Consider the following 19,592-nt stretch of genomic DNA (forward strand, 5'->3'; position numbering starts at 1 on the left):
ATCTCTCTCATCATCACCCAGTGCCTGGGCTTACCTCCGCTGTACCCGCACCCCACCATACCCCTGTCTGCGCATTATGCCCTGAATATATTCTACCATGCCCAGAAACCTGCTCCTCTTATTCTCTGTCCCCAACGCTCTAGGCGACCAGTTTTGATAGCCTTTAGCCGCACCCTCATACTACTCCTTCTCTGTTCCGCGGGTGATGTGGAGGTAAACCCAGGCCCTGCATGTCCCCAGGCACCCTCATTTGTTGACTTCTGTGATCGAAAAAGCCTTGGTTTCATGCATGTCAACATCAGAAGCCTCCTCCCTAAGTTTGTTTTACTCACTGCTTTAGCACACTCTGCTAACCTTGATGTCCTTGCCGTGTCTGAATCCTGGCTCAGGAAGGCCACCAAAAATTTGGAGATTTCCATACCCAACTATAACATCTTCCGTCAAGATAGAACTGCCAAAGGGGGAGGAGTTGCAGTCTACTGCAGAGATAGCCTGCAAAGTAATGTCATACTTTCCAGGTCCATACCCAAACAGTTCGAACTACTAATTTTGAAAATGACTCTCTCCAGAAATAAGTCTCTCACTGTTGCCGCCTGCTACCGACCCCCCTCAGCTCCCAGCTGTGCCCTGGACACCATTTGTGAATTGATCGCCCCCCATCTAGCTTCAGAGTTTGTTCTGTTAGGTGACCTAAACTGGGATATGCTTAACACCCTGGCAGTCCTACAATCTAAGCTAGATGCCCTCAATCTCACAGAAATCATCAAGGAACTCACCAGGTACAACCCCAAATCTGTAAACAAGGGCACCCTCATAGACTTCATCCTGACCAACTGGCCCTCCAAATACACCTCCGCTGTCTTCAAACAGGATCTCAGCGATCACTGCCTCATTGCCTGTATCCGCTACGGAGCCGCCGTCAAACGACCACCCCTCATCACTGTCAAACGCTCCCTAAAACACTTCTGTGAGCAGGCCTTTCTAATCGACCTGGCCCGGGTATCCTGGAAGGACATTGACCTCATCCCGTCAGTTGAGGATGCCTGGTCATTCTTTAAAAGTAACTTCCTCACCATTTTAGATAAGCATGCTCCGTTCAAAAAATGCAGAACTAAGAACAGATACAACCCTTGGTTCACTCCAGACCTGACTGCCCTCGACCAGCACAAAAACATCCTGTGGCGGACTGCAATAGCATCGATATGCAACTGTTCAGGGAAGTCAGGAACCAATACACGCAGTCAGTCAGGAAAGCTAAGGCCAGCTTCTTCAGGCAGAAATTTGTATCCTGTAGCTCCAACTCCAAAAGTTCTGGGACACTGAAGTCCATGGAGAACAAGAGCACCTCCTCCCAGCTGCCCACTGCACTGAGGCTAGGTAACACGGTCACCACCTATAAATCCATGATTATGGAAAACTTCAACAAGCATTTCTCAACGGCTGGCCATGCCTTCCGCCTGGCTACTCCAACCACGGCCAACAGCTCCACCCCCCCCCCGCAGCTACTCGCCCAAGCCTCTCCAGGTTCTCCTTTACCCAAATCCAGATAGCAGATGTTCTGAAAGAGCTGCAAAACCTGGACCCGTACAAATCAGTTGGGCTTGACAATCTGGACCCTCTATTTCTGAAACTATCCGCCGCCATTGTCGCAACCCCTATTACCAGCCTGTTCAACCTCTCTTTCATATCGTCTGAGATCCCCAAGGATTGAAAGCTGCCGCAGTCATCCCCTCTTCAAAGGGGGAGACACCCTGGACCCAAACGGTTACAGACCTATATCGATCCTGCCCTGCCTATCTAAGGTCTTCGAAAGCCAAGTCAACAAACAGGTCACTGACCATCTCGAATCCCACCGTACCTTCTCCGCTGTGCAATCTGGTTTCCGAGCCGGTCACGGGTGCACCTCAGCCACGCTCAAGGTACTAAACGATATCATAACCGCCATCGATAAAAGACAGTACTGTGCAGCCGTCTTCATCGACCTTGCCAAGGCTTTCGACTCTGTCAATCACCATATTCTTATCGGCAGACTCAGTAGCCTCGGTTTTCGGATGACTGCCTTGCCTGGTTCACCAATTACTTTGCAGACAGAGTTCAGTGTGTCAAATCGGAGGGCATGCTGTCCGGTCCTCTGGCAGTCTCTATAGTCTCTTTTTCAGTGTTGATTTGTAATCGATCACCTTTACGTCACCTTTACGTGGATGGACATTTGTGTTCGTTTAGCGCTTCAGTAATTGGCAAGACATAATGTCGGATATGATCATTAAACTTCATGAGAAGAACAGTATACATGCATTATATACTACACAAGCTTACAATTCACTTAACTTTGTTGTTAAAGTATAAAAAAAGTATTTAAAAAACCATGAGGTACCAAAACCACTTACAGGGTTGGGCCTCCGCTGAATTAGGTAAATCCGCTTTTAGTTTTAATGCACCTCATTGCTGGAAACAACCGCACAAGACACTGCAAGTGGACGCTCTGATGCCGCTCGGACAATTTTAAAATATTGATTGGGGAACTTTGCTGAGGAATGTTTCTGTTTTTCTTGATTGTTGTGCTTTATTTTAGTTTGTATTTGATTTTGTGTATGAATTGTATGTGCATGGCTCCATTGCGAAAAAGACACTGGTCTTAACGGTGAATCCCTGTTTTTAAAAAGGTAAACAAATAAAATATAAAATGTATATATTTTATATATACATAAAACGGTCTTCAGCATTTCTTAAAGCAACCTACATTTATATGGAAATGAGACCCTGCTTTATAGAAGCTACTGCAGTGTATACGCTAACTTAATGCGCAGTAGGTGTATTTGGAGTACTTCTGTCTGTCATGCTCAGTTTCCGTAGTGTAGTGGTTATCACGTTCGCCTAACACGCGAAAGGTCCCCGGTTCGAGACCGGGCGGAAACACTTTTTTAAAAACAAAAAAACGAAGTGTTTGGCCAAAGCTTTTGTCTAAAATTAAACAAACAAATAAATACAGTATTCATGTATTGCACATTCTTTAGGACACTGGACTCCCGACTGAGCACTATACTCAATGCATTGTCAACTGGCGTTGATAAAGATTTAGTCAAAAGTGCATTATAGTAGCTTGGAAATACAATTACATTTCTAAAGGAGGCAATAAATTGCGAGGAAAAACCTTTTGTCTTCATTGTGGTGTCGTCAGATTGACTTGAAGATGCATTATAACGTTAGCCAGCTAGCTAAGAGTGAGGGGAGAGCACCTGATCTTTTTGCTAGGTATTTTTTTTTTTACAAACTTTGTTATGGAATTGCCATCTGTCCACAGTAAAGTTGACAACATCGCAATGATGGCAAAGTCGTTTCCTACTAATCTTTTTGCATACTTTAGCAATGTCATTGTATTTCCAGGCCAGTGTTCATGTGTTGCACGTTGTGTCACAATATTGTTATGAAGTTTCTCTTGAGGTCTGGTGCTTGACTGAAAGTTCTACCGAAGATTGTTTAGTATGAAGATGCCTAGAAACTGCTTTTCATATAGGCGTTCCTGGAAGTATTGGCCCATTTGGCCCTTGGGTTTAAAAACTATTACAGAAAATGCACACATCAAAAAATAAATACTAACTGCAAACAGAAAGAAAAACACGGTCATAAAAAACAAACACATTCATCAGTAAAAAGTTCATCAATCAGCTTCTGAAGTGGCATCGAGGCACCAAAACATCAAATGTGATATGGAATCGCTATTATTTTTCATTTTTAGAACACACTCAAGAACCTCCAGAAGCTAACCAGCTAAACTAGCTACAAGCTACAAGCTATTTAGTCATTGTTCGTTTTTAACCTGGATAACACTCGCCAGTCCAGCTTCCCTGCCCCATCCACCGCTGCCCCCTGGACACTGATCACTTGGCTACATAGCTGATGCATGCTGGACTGTCCATTAATCACGGTACTCCATTCTGCTTGTTTATGTTTTATCTGTCGGCCCCAGCCGCACTCAGGCTCTGTGTGTAGTTAATCCGTCCCTCCCTCTGCCTAGTTAGCGCCATTTTACCTGCTGTTGTTGTGCTAGCTGTTTAGCTGTTGTTGTCTCACCTACTGTTTTAGCTAGCTCTCCCAATTCAACACCTGTGATTACTGTATGCCTCGCTGTATGTCTCTCTCAAATGTCAATATGCCTTGTATACTGTTGTTCAGGTTAGTTATCATTGTTTTAGTTTACAATGGAGACCCTAGTTCCACTCTTCATACCCCTGATACCTCCTTTGTCCCACCTCCCACACATGCGGTGACCTCACCCATTACAACCAGCATGTCCAGAGATACAATCTCTCTCATCATCACCCAGTGCCTGGGCTTACCTCCGCTGTACCCGCACCCCACCATACCCCTGTCTGCGCATTATGCCCTGAATATATTCTACCATGCCCAGAAACCTGCTCCTCTTATTCTCTGTCCCCAACGCTCTAGGCGACCAGTTTTGATAGCCTTTAGCCGCACCCTCATACTACTCCTTCTCTGTTCCGCGGGTGATGTGGAGGTAAACCCAGGCCCTGCATGTCCCCAGGCACCCTCATTTGTTGACTTCTGTGATCGAAAAAGCCTTGGTTTCATGCATGTCAACATCAGAAGCCTCCTCCCTAAGTTTGTTTTACTCACTGCTTTAGCACACTCTGCTAACCTTGATGTCCTTGCCGTGTCTGAATCCTGGCTCAGGAAGGCCACCAAAAATTTGGAGATTTCCATACCCAACTATAACATCTTCCGTCAAGATAGAACTGCCAAAGGGGAGGAGTTGCAGTCTACTGCAGAGATAGCCTGCAAAGTAATGTCATACTTTCCAGGTCCATACCCAAACAGTTCGAACTACTAATTTTGAAAATGACTCTCTCCAGAAATAAGTCTCTCACTGTTGCCGCCTGCTACCGACCCCCTCAGCTCCCAGCTGTGCCCTGGACACCATTTGTGAATTGATCGCCCCCATCTAGCTTCAGAGTTTGTTCTGTTAGGTGACCTAAACTGGGATATGCTTAACACCCTGGCAGTCCTACAATCTAAGCTAGATGCCCTCAATCTCACAGAAATCATCAAGGAACTCACCAGGTACAACCCCAAATCTGTAAACAAGGGCACCCTCATAGACTTCATCCTGACCAACTGGCCCTCCAAATACACCTCCGCTGTCTTCAAACAGGATCTCAGCGATCACTGCCTCATTGCCTGTATCCGCTACGGAGCCGCCGTCAAACGACCACCCCTCATCACTGTCAAACGCTCCCTAAAACACTTCTGTGAGCAGGCCTTTCTAATCGACCTGGCCCGGGTATCCTGGAAGGACATTGACCTCATCCCGTCAGTTGAGGATGCCTGGTCATTCTTTAAAAGTAACTTCCTCACCATTTTAGATAAGCATGCTCCGTTCAAAAAATGCAGAACTAAGAACAGATACAACCCTTGGTTCACTCCAGACCTGACTGCCCTCGACCAGCACAAAAACATCCTGTGGCGGACTGCAATAGCATCGATATGCAACTGTTCAGGGAAGTCAGGAACCAATACACGCAGTCAGTCAGGAAAGCTAAGGCCAGCTTCTTCAGGCAGAAATTTGTATCCTGTAGCTCCAACTCCAAAAGTTCTGGGACACTGAAGTCCATGGAGAACAAGAGCACCTCCTCCCAGCTGCCCACTGCACTGAGGCTAGGTAACACGGTCACCACCTATAAATCCATGATTATAGAAAACTTCAACAAGCATTTCTCAACGGCTGGCCATGCCTTCCGCCTGGCTACTCCAACCACGGCCAACAGCTCCACCCCCCCCCCGCAGCTACTCGCCCAAGCCTCTCCAGGTTCTCCTTTACCCAAATCCAGATAGCAGATGTTCTGAAAGAGCTGCAAAACCTGGACCCGTACAAATCAGTTGGGCTTGACAATCTGGACCCTCTATTTCTGAAACTATCCGCCGCCATTGTCGCAACCCCTATTACCAGCCTGTTCAACCTCTCTTTCATATCGTCTGAGATCCCCAAGGATTGGAAAGCTGCCGCAGTCATCCCCCTCTTCAAAGGGGGAGACACCCTGGACCCAAACGGTTACAGACCTATATCGATCCTGCCCTGCCTATCTAAGGTCTTCGAAAGCCAAGTCAACAAACAGGTCACTGACCATCTCGAATCCCACCGTACCTTCTCCGCTGTGCAATCTGGTTTCCGAGCCGGTCACGGGTGCACCTCAGCCACGCTCAAGGTACTAAACGATATCATAACCGCCATCGATAAAAGACAGTACTGTGCAGCCGTCTTCATCGACCTTGCCAAGGCTTTCGACTCTGTCAATCACCATATTCTTATCGGCAGACTCAGTAGCCTCGGTTTTTCGGATGACTGCCTTGCCTGGTTCACCAATTACTTTGCAGACAGAGTTCAGTGTGTCAAATCGGAGGGCATGCTGTCCGGTCCTCTGGCAGTCTCTATGGGGGTGCCACAGGGTTCAATTCTCGGGCCGACTCTTTTTTCTGTATATATCAATGATGTTGCTCTTGCTGCGGGTGATTCCCTGATCCACCTCTACGCAGACGACACCATTCTATATACTTCCGGCCCGTCCTTGGACACTGTGCTATCTAACCTCCAAACGAGCTTCAATGCCATACAACACTCCTTCCGTGGCCTCGAACTGCTCTTAAACGCTAGAAAAAAACAAATGCATGCTTTTCAACCGTTCGCTGCCTGCACCTGCACGCCTGACCAGCATCACCACCCTGGATGGTTCCGACCTTGAATATGTGGACATCTATAAGTACCTAGGTGTCTGGCTCGACTGTAAACTCTCCTTCCAGACTCATATCAAATGGCGATGTCATCTACAAAATTGCTTCCAACACTCTACTCAGCAAACTGGATGCAGTTTATCACAGTGCCATCCGTTTTGTCACTAAAGCACCTTATACCACCCACCACTGCGACTTGTATGCTCTAGTTGGCTGGCCCTCGCTACATATTCGTCGCCAGACCCACTGGCTCCAGGTCATCTACAAGTCCATGCTAGGTAAAGCTCCGCCTTATCTCAGTTCACTGGTCATGATGGCAACACCCATCCGTAGCACGCGCCCCAGCAGGTGTATCTCACTGATCATCCCTAAAGCCAACACCTCATTTGGCCGCCTTTCGTTCCAGTTCTCTGCTGCCTGTGACTGGAACAAATTGCAAAAATCGCTGAAGTTGGATACTTTTATCTCCCTCACCAACTTCAAACATCTGCTATCTGAGTAGCTAACCGATCGCTGCAGCTGTACATAGTCTATTGGTAAATAGCCCACCCATTTTCACCTACCTCATCCCCATACTGTTTTTATTTATTTACTTTTCTGCTCTTTTGCACACCAATATCTCTACCTGTACATGACCATCTGATCATTTATCACTCCAGTGTTAATCTGCAAAATTGTAATTATTCGCCTACCTCCTCATGCCTTTTGCACACAATGTATATAGACTCCCCTTTTTTTCTACTGTGTTATTGACTTGTTAATTGTTTACTCCATGTGTAACTCTGTGTTGTCTGTTCACACTGCTATGCTATATCTTGGCCAGGTCACAGTTGCAAATGAGAACTTGTTCTCAACTAGCCTACCTGGTTAAATAAAGGTGAAATAAATAAAAACTTTTTTTTTTAAATGTAGGAACTATTTCAAAATTGTTCCACAAATAAGGTGCAAAGAAACTAAAACCTGACTTACCTAACTCCGTAGACACCAAAGGAATTTCCAGAGCTAGCCATCCCTGAGACTGTGTGTGGTAACTCGTATGTCTAAAGTTTAGTAATCATGTTAGGTACAGTGGGACTTTTTGTACAAGGGCTTTATAAATGAAAACCTAGCAATGTATCAACCCTACGTGACATCAAAGTGGGCCAATCAACTTTCTGGTAGAGAATTACAGTGAAGTAGAAAATTGTCACTCATAATAAAGCGCAGTGCGCAATGATAAACTGCATCTTACGGTAATAATGAAGTGGCAGCTGTGTTTACAGAGATGATATTGGACCATAGTAACGTGAACTGAATTATCTGTTTTATACTATTTAGCGAGAGGCAGGACCTATTTATATTGAAGAAGTAGGGGTGGGCGGAATACCGGTACGAACGTGAATACCGGTATATTGTGCCATGATATGGATTTTGCCATATCATGGTAAATTAATAAATGTATGAAATAAGGCGCTTTTGTTTCGTAAAAAAATCTGTCGGATGATACAGCCTAGTGGGCTTGTTCAAATGGTTTATTTTACTAAAAACATAATGCTTGCTTACTCTTCTGCGCTGAGGATTACTGAAGACAAGGAAATAACGCTATTGAGGTTGATTTGCAGGACGACGAAGGCCAGGTTCGAAAAAAAGCTGCTTCCTCTGTCCTTTGGGACTGGTTGGGCTTTAAGATATCCGAACTCGACCAACAAACAGTACTGTGTAGGTTGTGTCGACACATTGTGCTTGCCTAAGGTGGAAACCCTGCATGTGCATGAATATGAAGAATCTACCAGAATGTGTGCAACAAACCCCCGGAGCAGTGGAGCAAGTCCCAAAGACATCTTCAAGCCAGACCAGCACTCAGCTATCACTCAAGGCATCATTCGTTAGTGGTACTCCATATAAACAAGAAGAGCAGGACATGGAATGAGATAACGAGTGCAATTACATATCACATAGCAAAAGACATGGAACCAATTCAAACCGTGGAGAAAGATGGTTTCAGAAAGTTGATTCGAACTCTAGACCCAAGATACGAGATCCCGAGCCGTAAATACCGCAAATTATGTCGGCCAGTACTCTACACAGAATGTCGGGATAGAGTTGCCAATGAAATCCGTAACGCTGCATTCTTCTCTACCACTTCCGTCAAGTCGGACCACAGGGCCATACATTAGCCTCACAATTCATTACATTGACAACAACTGGTATCTGCAAAGCAAAGGCCTTCAGACCTCTTATTTCTCATATGATCACACCGGAGAAATAATTGCAGTTGGGCTGAGGGTGGCACTTTCATCCTGGGGCTTGAAAGATTCGTGTCAAGTATGTAGGACTACCGACAGCGGATCGAACATGATCAACATGGCATTGGAACTGAACAAATGGACAAGACTAGCTACACATTAAGTTTCAATGTCCAAAACACACAGACCTACTGCCAAATTCTCTAAAACATTGTTGGAGGCAGGTTATGATAGAGAAATTAACATTAAATTATCTGGCAACATCTCTGGTGGACATTCGTGCAGTCAGAATGCCAATTGTATGCTCGCTCAAAACTTGAGACATCTGTGGCATTTTGTTGGGTGACAAACTTCACATTTTAGTATCCTTTTATTGTCCCCAGCACAAGATGCTGTGTAATGATCATGCTGTTTAATCAGTTTCTTGTTATGCCACACCTGTCAGGTGGATGGATTATCTTGGTAAAGGAGAAATGCTCACTAACAGGAATGTAAAACACATTTTTTTGCACAACATTTGAGAGAAATAAGCTTTTTGTGAGAATTGTGAGGATCCTTTATATCAACTCATGAAACATGGGACTTACACTGCTAACAGGGATTGAGATCCGGGCTCTTCACTGGCCATGGCAGAACACTGACATTCCTGTCTTGCAGGAAATCACGCACAGTGTGGCTGGTGGCATTGTCATGCTGGAGGGTCATGTCAGGATGAGCCTGCAGGAAGGGTACCACATGAGGGAGGTAAAGGCAAAAAAAAGGCCATGGTGGCAAAGTAAATACAATATAGCAAGTAAAACACTGGAATGGTAGATTTGCAGTGGAAGAATGTGCAAAGTAGAAATACAAATAATGGGGTGCAAAGGAACAAAATAAATAAATACAGTAGGAGAAGAGGTAGTTGTTTGGGCTAAATTATAGATGGGCTATGTACAGGTGCAGTAATCTGCTCTGACAGCTGGTGCTTAAAGCTAGTGAGGGAGATAAGTGTTTCAAGTTTCAGAGATTTTTGTAGTTCGTTCCAGTCAATGGCAGCAATAAACATTATTCTGAGTTAATTCTATGAGGGTGTTCCATTTATTTTACAGTACAAGGGGAGGGTCATGTGAAAATATTTTTTACATTGGGAGGGGGTTGCATTTTTATTCTACACCTTGAGTTGGACAATTACTGATGCCTGGGTGCACCAATCTGTCCCTTGTATGTAGATATTTTTGTTAACTTGTTGTAAAACTCGGATGTATTGTATTTATTTCCTTTTTCTCTTTATTTACACCTACCATAGGTACATTTGCTTTCTCTCTTTTCATCCCATCCCACAATCTCTCCTCAACTACATCCTGGGTCTCTAGAAGAGACCTAAATTGACACCTGCACTCAAAGTGCCACCGAGATATCAAAGGCGAACATTCAAATTTAGACAGAACAGCACCCCGCTAACAGAATTTCAGGCAACATGACACCCAAAGGCAGTGTCTTACCTTCAGTTTCCGTAGTGTAGTGGTTATCACGTTCGCCTAACACGCGAAAGGTCCCCGGTTCGAGACCGGGCGGAAACACATTTTCAAAAAGTAAATAGTTGCGTAGGCTATGACTATTATTTGACAATAAACCGTCAAATTAATATGTTACATTCGTAATGGGTTGTACATTTTATAACATTCTTTTGCATTGTCAATTGGCGCTGATGAAGATTTAGAGTCAAAAGTGCATTATAGTGGCTTGAGGGAAAATAGTGATGTCAAATCGACTTAAGATGCAGTATAACGTTAGCCAGCTAGCTAAGATTGAGGGAGATCACCAGCTTTTTGCTAGCTAACGTTAGTTAGGTATTTTTACGATCTTTGCTAGCTAATAATGGTTAATGCTACCATGTACAGAAGGCACGTACATGCTCCGGAGTCTTAACTTTTGGAATGGGGTCATAAAAGCATATAGCCAAAACAGTTCAAATGCTAAAGCCAAATGTATTAAGAAAATGAATTCAACATGCCACATTGGCTTCAGAAACCACTCCGTTCGTACCGATAGCTTCTGTTAACCACAGAGAGCGTTTGTTTCTATGCGTTCTCTTCTATCTTTCCTAGCTGGCAAATTACCAGGATGTTGTCTCTGGTTTTGAATATGAATACCCTGTGCAGATGATGCTTTCCTACGTCATACTTCCATGTTCATGTCCATGGTCTTTTGAATGGCTTTCAAGATTATATCATCAAATTCATGAAAACGCGGTCAATTAAGATACACAGTACCAGTCAAAAGTTTGCACACACCTACTCATTCAAGGGTGTTTCTTTATTTTTACTATTTTCTACATTGTAGAATAAGTGAATACATCAAAACTATGAAATAAGACATATGGAATCACCAAAAAAGTGTTAAACAAATGAAAATATATTTTGTATTTGAGATTCTTCAAAGTAGCCACCCTTTGCCTTGACAGCTCTGCCCACTCTTGGCATTCTCTCAACCAGCTTCACCTGGAATGCTTTTCCAACAGTCTTGGAGTTCCCACATATGCTGAGCACCTGTTGGCTCCTTTTTCTTCACTCTGCAGTCCAACTTATCCCAAACCATCTCAATTGGGTTGAAGTCAGGTGATTGTGGAGGCCAAGAGAGAGAGAAGGATGGTAGAATGAGAGGGGGCATACTTAAGTTCACACAGGACACCAGATAAGACAGGTGAATTTCACCAGATAGGACAGACTGACCTTAGCACCCCACGGCACATAGACTATTGCAGCATACAGTGCCTTGCGAAAGTATTCGGCCCCCTTGAACTTTGCGACCTTTTGCCACATTTCAGGCTTCAAACATAAAGATATAAAACTGTATTTTTTTGTGAAGAATCAACAACAAGTGGGACACAATCATGAAGTGGAACGACATTTATCGGATATTTCAAACTTTTTTAACAAATCAAAAACTGAAAAATTGGGCGTGCAAAATTATTCCGCCCCTTTACTTTCAGTGCAGCAAACTCTCTCCAGAAGTTCAGTGAGGATCTCTGAATGATCCAATGTTGACCTAAATGACTAATGATGATAAATACAATCCACCTGTGTGTAATCAAGTCTCTGTATAAATGCACCTGCACTGTGATAGTCTCAGAGGTCCGTTAAAAGTGCAGAGAGCATCATGAAGAACAAGGAACACACCAGGCAGGTCCGAGATACTGTTGTGAAGAAGTTTAAAGCCGGATTTGGATAAAAAAAAGATTTCCCAAGCTTTAAACATCCCAAAGAGCACTGCGATAATATTGAAATGGAAGGAGTATCAGACCACTGCAAATCTACCAAGACCTGGCCGTCACTCTAAACTTTCAGCTCATACAAGGAGAAGACTGATCAGAGATGCAGCCAAGAGGCCCATGATCACTCTGGATGAACTGCAGAGATCTACAGCTGAGGTGGGAGACTCTGTCCATAGGACAACAATCAGTCGTATATTGCACAAATCTGGCCTTTATGGAAGAGTGGCAAGAAGAAAGCCATTTCTTAAAGATATCCATAAAAAGTGTTGTTTAAAGTTTGCCACAAGCCACGTGGGAGACACACCAAACATGTGGAAGAAGGTGCTCTGGTCAGATGAAACCAAAATTGAACTGTTTGGCAACAATGCAAAACGTTATGTTTGGCGTAAAAGCAACACAGCTCATCACCCTGAACACACCATCCCCACTGTCAAACATGGTGGTGGCAGCATCATGGTTTGGGCCTGCTTTTCTTCAGCAGGGACAGGGAAGACGGTTAAAATTGATGGGAAGATGGATGGAGCCAAATACAGGACCATTCTGGAAGAAAACCTGATGGAGTCTGCAAAAGACCTGAGACTGGGACGGAGATTTGTCTTCCAACAAGACGATCCAAAACATAAAGCAAAATCTACAATGGAATGGTTCAAAAATAAACATATCCAGGTGTTAGAAGGGCCAAGTCAAAGTCCAGACCTGAATCCAATCGAGAATCTGTGGAAAGAACTGAAAACTGCTGTTCACAAATGCTCACCATCCAACCTCACTGAGCTTGAGCTGTTTTGCAAGGAGGAATGGGAAAAAAATGTAGTCTCTCGATGTGCAAAACTGATAGAGACATACCCCAAGCGACTTACAGCTGTAATCGCAGCAACTTCTACAAAGTATTAACTTAAGGGGGTGAATAATTTTGCACGCCCAATTTCTGTTTTTGATTTGTTAAAATGTTTTGAAATATCCAATAAGAGTCGTTCCACTTCATGATTGTGTCCTACTTGTTGTTGATTCTTCACAAAAAAATACAGTTTTATATCTTTATGTTTGAAGCCTGAAATGTGGCAAAAGGTCGCAAAGTTCAAGGGGGGCGAATACTTTCGCAAGGCACTGTATATACTGGAGGCTGAGACGGGGGTCGGGAGACACTGTGGCCCTGTCCGACAATACCCCCAGACAGGGCCAAACAGGCAGGATGTAACCCCAACCACTTTGTCAGAGCACAGCCCCCACACCACTAGAGGGTTATAAACTGATATAGCTAGCACCAATACAACCAGCCTGAAAACAATGACCAGTAGAAGAGAAGCTAGAGGTCGACCAATTAATCGGAATGGAAAATCGATATATATATATATATTTACACCTTAATTTCATCTTTATTTAACTAGGCAAGTCAGTTAAGAACACGTTCTTATTTTCAATGACGGCCTAGGAACGGTGGAACGGAGGCAGAACGACAGATTTTTACCTCGTTAGCTCTTTAACTTGTCAGCTCTGGGATTCAATCTTGCAACCTTACAGTTAACTAGTTCAACGCTCTAACCACCTGCCTCTCATTGCACTCCACGAGGAGCCTGCCTGTTACGCGAATGCAGTAAGAAGCCAAGGTAAGTTGATAGCTAGCATTAAACCTATCATAATCACTAGTTAACGACACATGGTTGATGATATTACTAGTTTATCTAGCGTGTCCTGCGTTGCATATAATCTATGCGGCGCTTATTCGCGAAAAATAACTGTCCTTGCTCCAATGTGTATCTAACCATAAACATCAATGCCTTTCTTAAAATCAATACACAGAAGTATATATTTTTAAACCTGCATATTTAGCTAAAAGAAATCCAGGTTAGCAGGCAATATTAACCAGGTGAAATTGTGTCACTTCTCTTGCGTTCATTGCCGCAGAGTCATGGTATATGCAACAGTTTGGGCCGCCTAATTTGCCAGAATTTTATGAAATTATGACATAACATTGAAGGTTGTGCAATGTAACAGGAATATTTAGATTTATGGATGCCACCCGTTAACTAAAATACGGAACGGTTCCGTATTTCACTGAAAGAATAAACGTCTTGTTTTCGAGATGATAGTTTCTGGATTTGGCCATATTAATGACCTAAGGCTTATATTTCTGTGTTTTATTATGTTATAATTACGTCTATATTTGCTAGAGCAGTCTGACTGAGCGATGGTAGGCACCAGCAGGCTCGTAAGCATTCATTCAAACAGCACTTTCGTGCAATTTACCAGCAGCTCTTTGCTGTGCTTCAGGCATTGAGCTGTTTATGACTTCAAGCCCATCAACTCATGAGATTAGGCTGGTGTAACCGATGTGAAATGGCTAGCTAGTTAGCGGGGTGCGCGCTAATAGCGTTTCAAACGTCACTCGCTCTGAGACTTGGAGTAGTTGCTCTGCAAGCGCCGCGGCTTTTGTGGAGCGATGGGTAACGCTGCTTCGAGGGTGGCTGTTGTCGATGTGTTCCTGCTTCGAGCCCAGGTAGGAGTGAGGAGAGGGACAGAAGCTATACTGTTACACTGGCAATACTAAAGTGCCTATAAGAACATCCAATAATCAAAAGTATATGAAATACAAATGGTATAGAGAGAAATAGTCCTGTAGTTCCAATAATAATTGCAACCTTAAACTTCTTACCTGGGAATATTGAAGACTCATGTTAAAAGGAACCACCAGCTTTCATATGTTCTCATGTTCTGAGCAAGAAACTTAAACGTTAGCTTTCTTACATGGCACATATTGCACTTTTACTTTCTTCTCAAACACTTTGTTTTTGCATTATTTAAACCAAATTGAACATGTTTCATTATTTATTTGAGGATAATTGGATTTTATTGATGTATTATATTCAGTTAAAATAAGTGTTCATTCAGTATTGTTGTCATTGTTACAAATAAATAAATAAATAGTCAGATTAATCGGTACTGGCCTTTTTTGGTCCTCCAATAATCGGTATCGGTATCGGCGTTGAAAAATAATAATCGGTCGACCTCTAGTAGAAACTGCAGTCATTTTCATTATTCTTAGCAATGATTTAGGAATCCTTGTGTGGTATGGATCTGCTATTTTCTTTACCTTCACATTGGGTGAGGCGGATTGTAGGAGAGTATGTTGAAGTTGAGGTTAAGAAAAATATAAAAAAATATATGCAAAGAAATAAGATATATACACGGGACACAAAAAGACGAAGAAAAAGACCCCTGACTGCTATGCCATCTGCGATTTATAGTAGCTGGCTAGCTATTTATTTTCATGAACTGAAGTTCAATTTCAGTAGGCAAACAACAAGTGGGAACTTATTCACAAGCATTCACAAGGATTCCTAAGCAGTTGGCTTAGCTGTCATGATTGTAGCGGGTTTACTAACGTGTTACTTCGTCTTGCTACGACGATGTAGGTAGGCTGTGTGTAGTAGTTAGAGATTATGATATGAAGGTTTGGCTTGGAAAGGTTTTTTTGCCTGGTCACATACAGCTGATGTGTTGTGTACTGGGAAAGGTCGGAGAGGAGGAGAGCACGTAGATGCGAGAAGGAATTCTACAATGAGCAAAATTATCATGTTTGTATATGGCTGCTATGGAAGTGAACTGTGTTTGAGTGTGATCAGGGGTGTATTCATTCTGCCAATTCGGTTGAAAAATGTTTCTTAAACATCACCACGCTTAGGACTCTGGGGCTGAACACCTCCCTCTGCAACTGGATCCTGGACTTCCTGAAGGGCCAACCCCTGGTGGTGAGGATAGACAGCATCACCTCCGCCACGCTGACCCACAGGGGTGTGTGCTTAGTCTCATCCTATTCTCCCTGTTTACCCACGACTGCGTGGCCACGTACGACTCCAACACCAACATCAAGTTTGCTGAGGACAGGACGGTGGTAGGCCTGATCACCGGTGACGATGAGTCAGCCTACAGGGAGGACCTGGAAGTGTCGTGCCTCATGTTTTTATATAGTAATACATTGTTATTGATTATTGCATTGTTGGTTTTGGAGTTTGCAAGAAAGGCATTTCACTGTACTTGTGCATGTGATATTAAAACTTGAAACTGGGATAAACATACCTGAATTTTGTCCAATAGAAACTCTTGTTTGCAACTGTTGGACTAATGATTACACCCTAGATCAGCTAGACGTATGAAAGAGTGTGTAAGGCAGTATTGAATGTATCACCGTCTTTTACCTTGAGTACTCAAATGTCTCTCTCGACCTGTGCTCCTGTAAACGATGTGAAATGGCTAGCTAGTTAGCGGTGGTGCGCGCTAATAGCGTTTCAATCGGTGACGTCACTCGCTCTGACACCTTGAAGTAGTGGTTCCCTTTGCTCTGCAAGAGCAGTGGCTTTTGTGGAGCGATGGGTAACGATGCTTCGAGGGTGACTGTTGATGTGTGCAGAGGGTCCCTGGTTTGAGCCCGGGTATGGGCAAGGAGACAGACTAAAGTTATACTGTTACACTCCTATAGTATGTTGTAAACTTTCATTCATAGGCTAGGTTGTAGCAACCTCATGATGGGTATGGGGACAATTTGGGTATCATGAGGTAGCCTAAACCTTTCAATGTTACTTTGAGCTGGGTATGAATGACAGTCATCCAATATGCTGTTATAGAATTAAGGCCATGCTCCTAAAACAAATCAGGTCACAGACTGCCACTGCTTTAGGGGTACATTTTTTGTAGGATGTGTAACCTTATGTCCTTGTAGATTTACCCAATATGTATGTCATGGTTAGCTGTTGTCATCTTAACTTCAACGGCATCTTTCCCAACTCTACATGCCTCACTGCCACCGGGGAGGTCCTAAGTGCTCCACAACACATTCTTAGGGCCTGGGACTGGATTACATCCAACTTTTTTTAAAAGATGTCTGAGCTGCTGGTAGAGACGCTACACTTCCATAATCCAGTGATGACGTTGACAGCTCTATATATAGCATTTTTAACACCCTTCTATCTGCCCCCCACTCCATTCCTGACAGGCAACACATCACATTCAATATTGTCTTCCCATTGACAACTAGGCCTTCACTACACTTCCCTACAAAAAACAGCTACCACCACCTCTTTATTTGCCTGTGCCTTCCATATTACTGACTCAAGGCACAGTGCAGGATCCATCATTCCCCTGCCTTTCCTGAACCCACTTTGATCTGGTGACATTAGTCCTCTCCTCTCAAGAAAGTAAGTCAGCCTTTCTGTTATCATCCTTTCCATATGTTTCCATACATGAGATGTCAATGCTAACGGCCTATAGCTTGAATGTGTCAAGCTATTTATTTGATTTATTTTTTATTTCACCTTTATTTACACTGGCGGGCTCCGGTGGCAATACATTTTTTATTTTTTATTTACAAAAAACACAAGGAAGGGGTAACATTAAATTATAGGACATGAAGGACAAACACAGCATCAAGACACTATCATACATGTATCAGTCTTTCCGCAACAGAGCCATCCTTATGTGTGAGGGTGCATGTGCATGATAGTGATATAAAATATATCATAGTTTCCTTTTTCATGATCACAATCTTGTGAAACCCGAACCCTCCAAGATCCCCCACGGTTCCCCAATAGCTGTCCCTCAACCATTTGAGACCCCTCCCACAGCCCCCTGGGATTTTAACATTTTTAAATACAATTAATTCCATTCCCCACCCCCAAGAACCCCCCAATGCACCAACAACCAAGAGAATGAACTAAAGAGAAAAAAGGAAAAGACAGAAGAAAACAGCAAACAACAATGCAAACAAATAATAATAATAATACATTTAAAACAAAGGACATCAAGGACAACTGAAATCATAACAGCAATGCCAACTGTATATGTTTGTGTGCATGTCTGGCACTATTACATGTATGTGTGTGTTCTTGTAGGTGTTCATTTGAATGAGTGTATGTATATGCATGTTTACAAACACCCACACAGCATCAGCCTCATGCAAACCGACATTAGTTGTAAAAACACTGCCACTTAGTGTCATTCAAATGTACTTATATTATGTTTTTTGACTTTTTTTCCCCCTTTATCTTTTGACCATCATTCTCTCCCTCACACAGCAACTCCACTCCCACTTGTCTCCAATTCCACAGACCAACCCTCAGCTTACCTCAGCCCATCCCATCTATCTCTGTTGGCCACCCACTTTGTGTTTCTACGCAACACATATCTTTCAACTATGCTATGATGTTTAACATACAATTTCAATCTATCTAATCGAATAGAATCTACAGATTGCGTGTTGAAGATAAATACTTTTGCTAAGAGTATTAGTATATTAGTAATTGAGTGACCCGGTCTCTCCAGATCTCCTAACAGTACTATTTCTAGAGTAAATTTTAGATCAATGCTATGCATTTTCAGCCATTCCTGAACGTGAGACCAGAAACAGGCTACCTGAGGGCAATACCAAAATAAATGGTCTATTGATTCTGTATCCTCACAACAAAATCTGTAGAGCTTCAATGATTTTATGCCCCAAATATTAAACATTTGTTGGTGGCAAGAAGTCTATATAATAATTTTAGCTGAAAAGCATTAAGTTGAATCTTGTGTTTTATATATCAACTCATACAGCCTGCATCATGGAATCGGTACATAAAACATCTCTTCCCAACTCCTTTGCAATCTGTATGGCACAGTTGTCAACATCCTGGTCCTCAATTGAAACTGGTATATTTTCCTAATTATGCGATTTTTATTTCTCCGCCAGTTTTGAACCTTTATATTGGGCAGACAGACCATTTCCCTACATCCTCCCGCTGCCACCCGCCTCCTCCAGTTTTGATCCTTTATATTGGGCAGACAGACCATTTCCCTACATCCTCCCACTGCCACCCGCCTCTATTTTTGGGGCAATGCTGTAATCGATTGGTTGTACCCTTGGATTGAGCAGACCTTCCCGTACAAATCTGATAACTCCATGAAGGACATAAATTGTAATGGTAGAGTTACAATGTAATTTAAGAACAAAATACACTTTTCGAACATCTTTCCCAGAAATACAGGTATTTTATCAACCAGCACATTTGAGTTCAGCCATAATATTTGTTCTATCTTTTCAGGGGGGTGAAATTGAAATTGTAGCCAGCTCTGCAATGCTTGTTTGAAAAAGACAGATACTTTGAAAAAAGTATCATCTTCAATTAATCGAAAATGAGACATGGCCTTTTTGCCTTCCTGCAGATTGCCATTTTTAAACAATGAATGAGCTTTTTTTATTAATCTACTTGAGAACCATTTAGGGTTCAAATAAAACTTTTGAATGAGTTTCGCTTTTAGAGAGAGGTTTAGTGCTTTTATATTTAATAATCTCAACCCACCCAATTCATATTCATTATATAGATAGGCTTGTTTTATTTTGT

The 19,592-nt window shown here is 42.9% G+C and overlaps 2 non-coding genes across 2 annotated transcripts; both read left to right on the forward strand.

Moving 5' to 3' along the window:
- Positions 1–2,843: 2,843 nt before the first annotated feature.
- On the forward strand, positions 2,844–2,916 carry trnav-aac (transfer RNA valine (anticodon AAC)). Its single transcript has one exon. It is a non-coding gene; the product is annotated as a tRNA-Val (tRNA).
- A 7,539-nt stretch (positions 2,917–10,455) lies between these two features.
- Positions 10,456–10,528, forward strand: trnav-aac (transfer RNA valine (anticodon AAC)). Its single transcript has one exon. It is a non-coding gene; the product is annotated as a tRNA-Val (tRNA).
- Positions 10,529–19,592: the final 9,064 nt, after the last annotated feature.

The sequence above is a fragment of the Oncorhynchus keta genome, chromosome 1 (genome assembly GCF_023373465.1).
Source record: "Oncorhynchus keta strain PuntledgeMale-10-30-2019 chromosome 1, Oket_V2, whole genome shotgun sequence".
Lineage (NCBI taxonomy): Eukaryota > Metazoa > Chordata > Actinopteri > Salmoniformes > Salmonidae > Oncorhynchus > Oncorhynchus keta.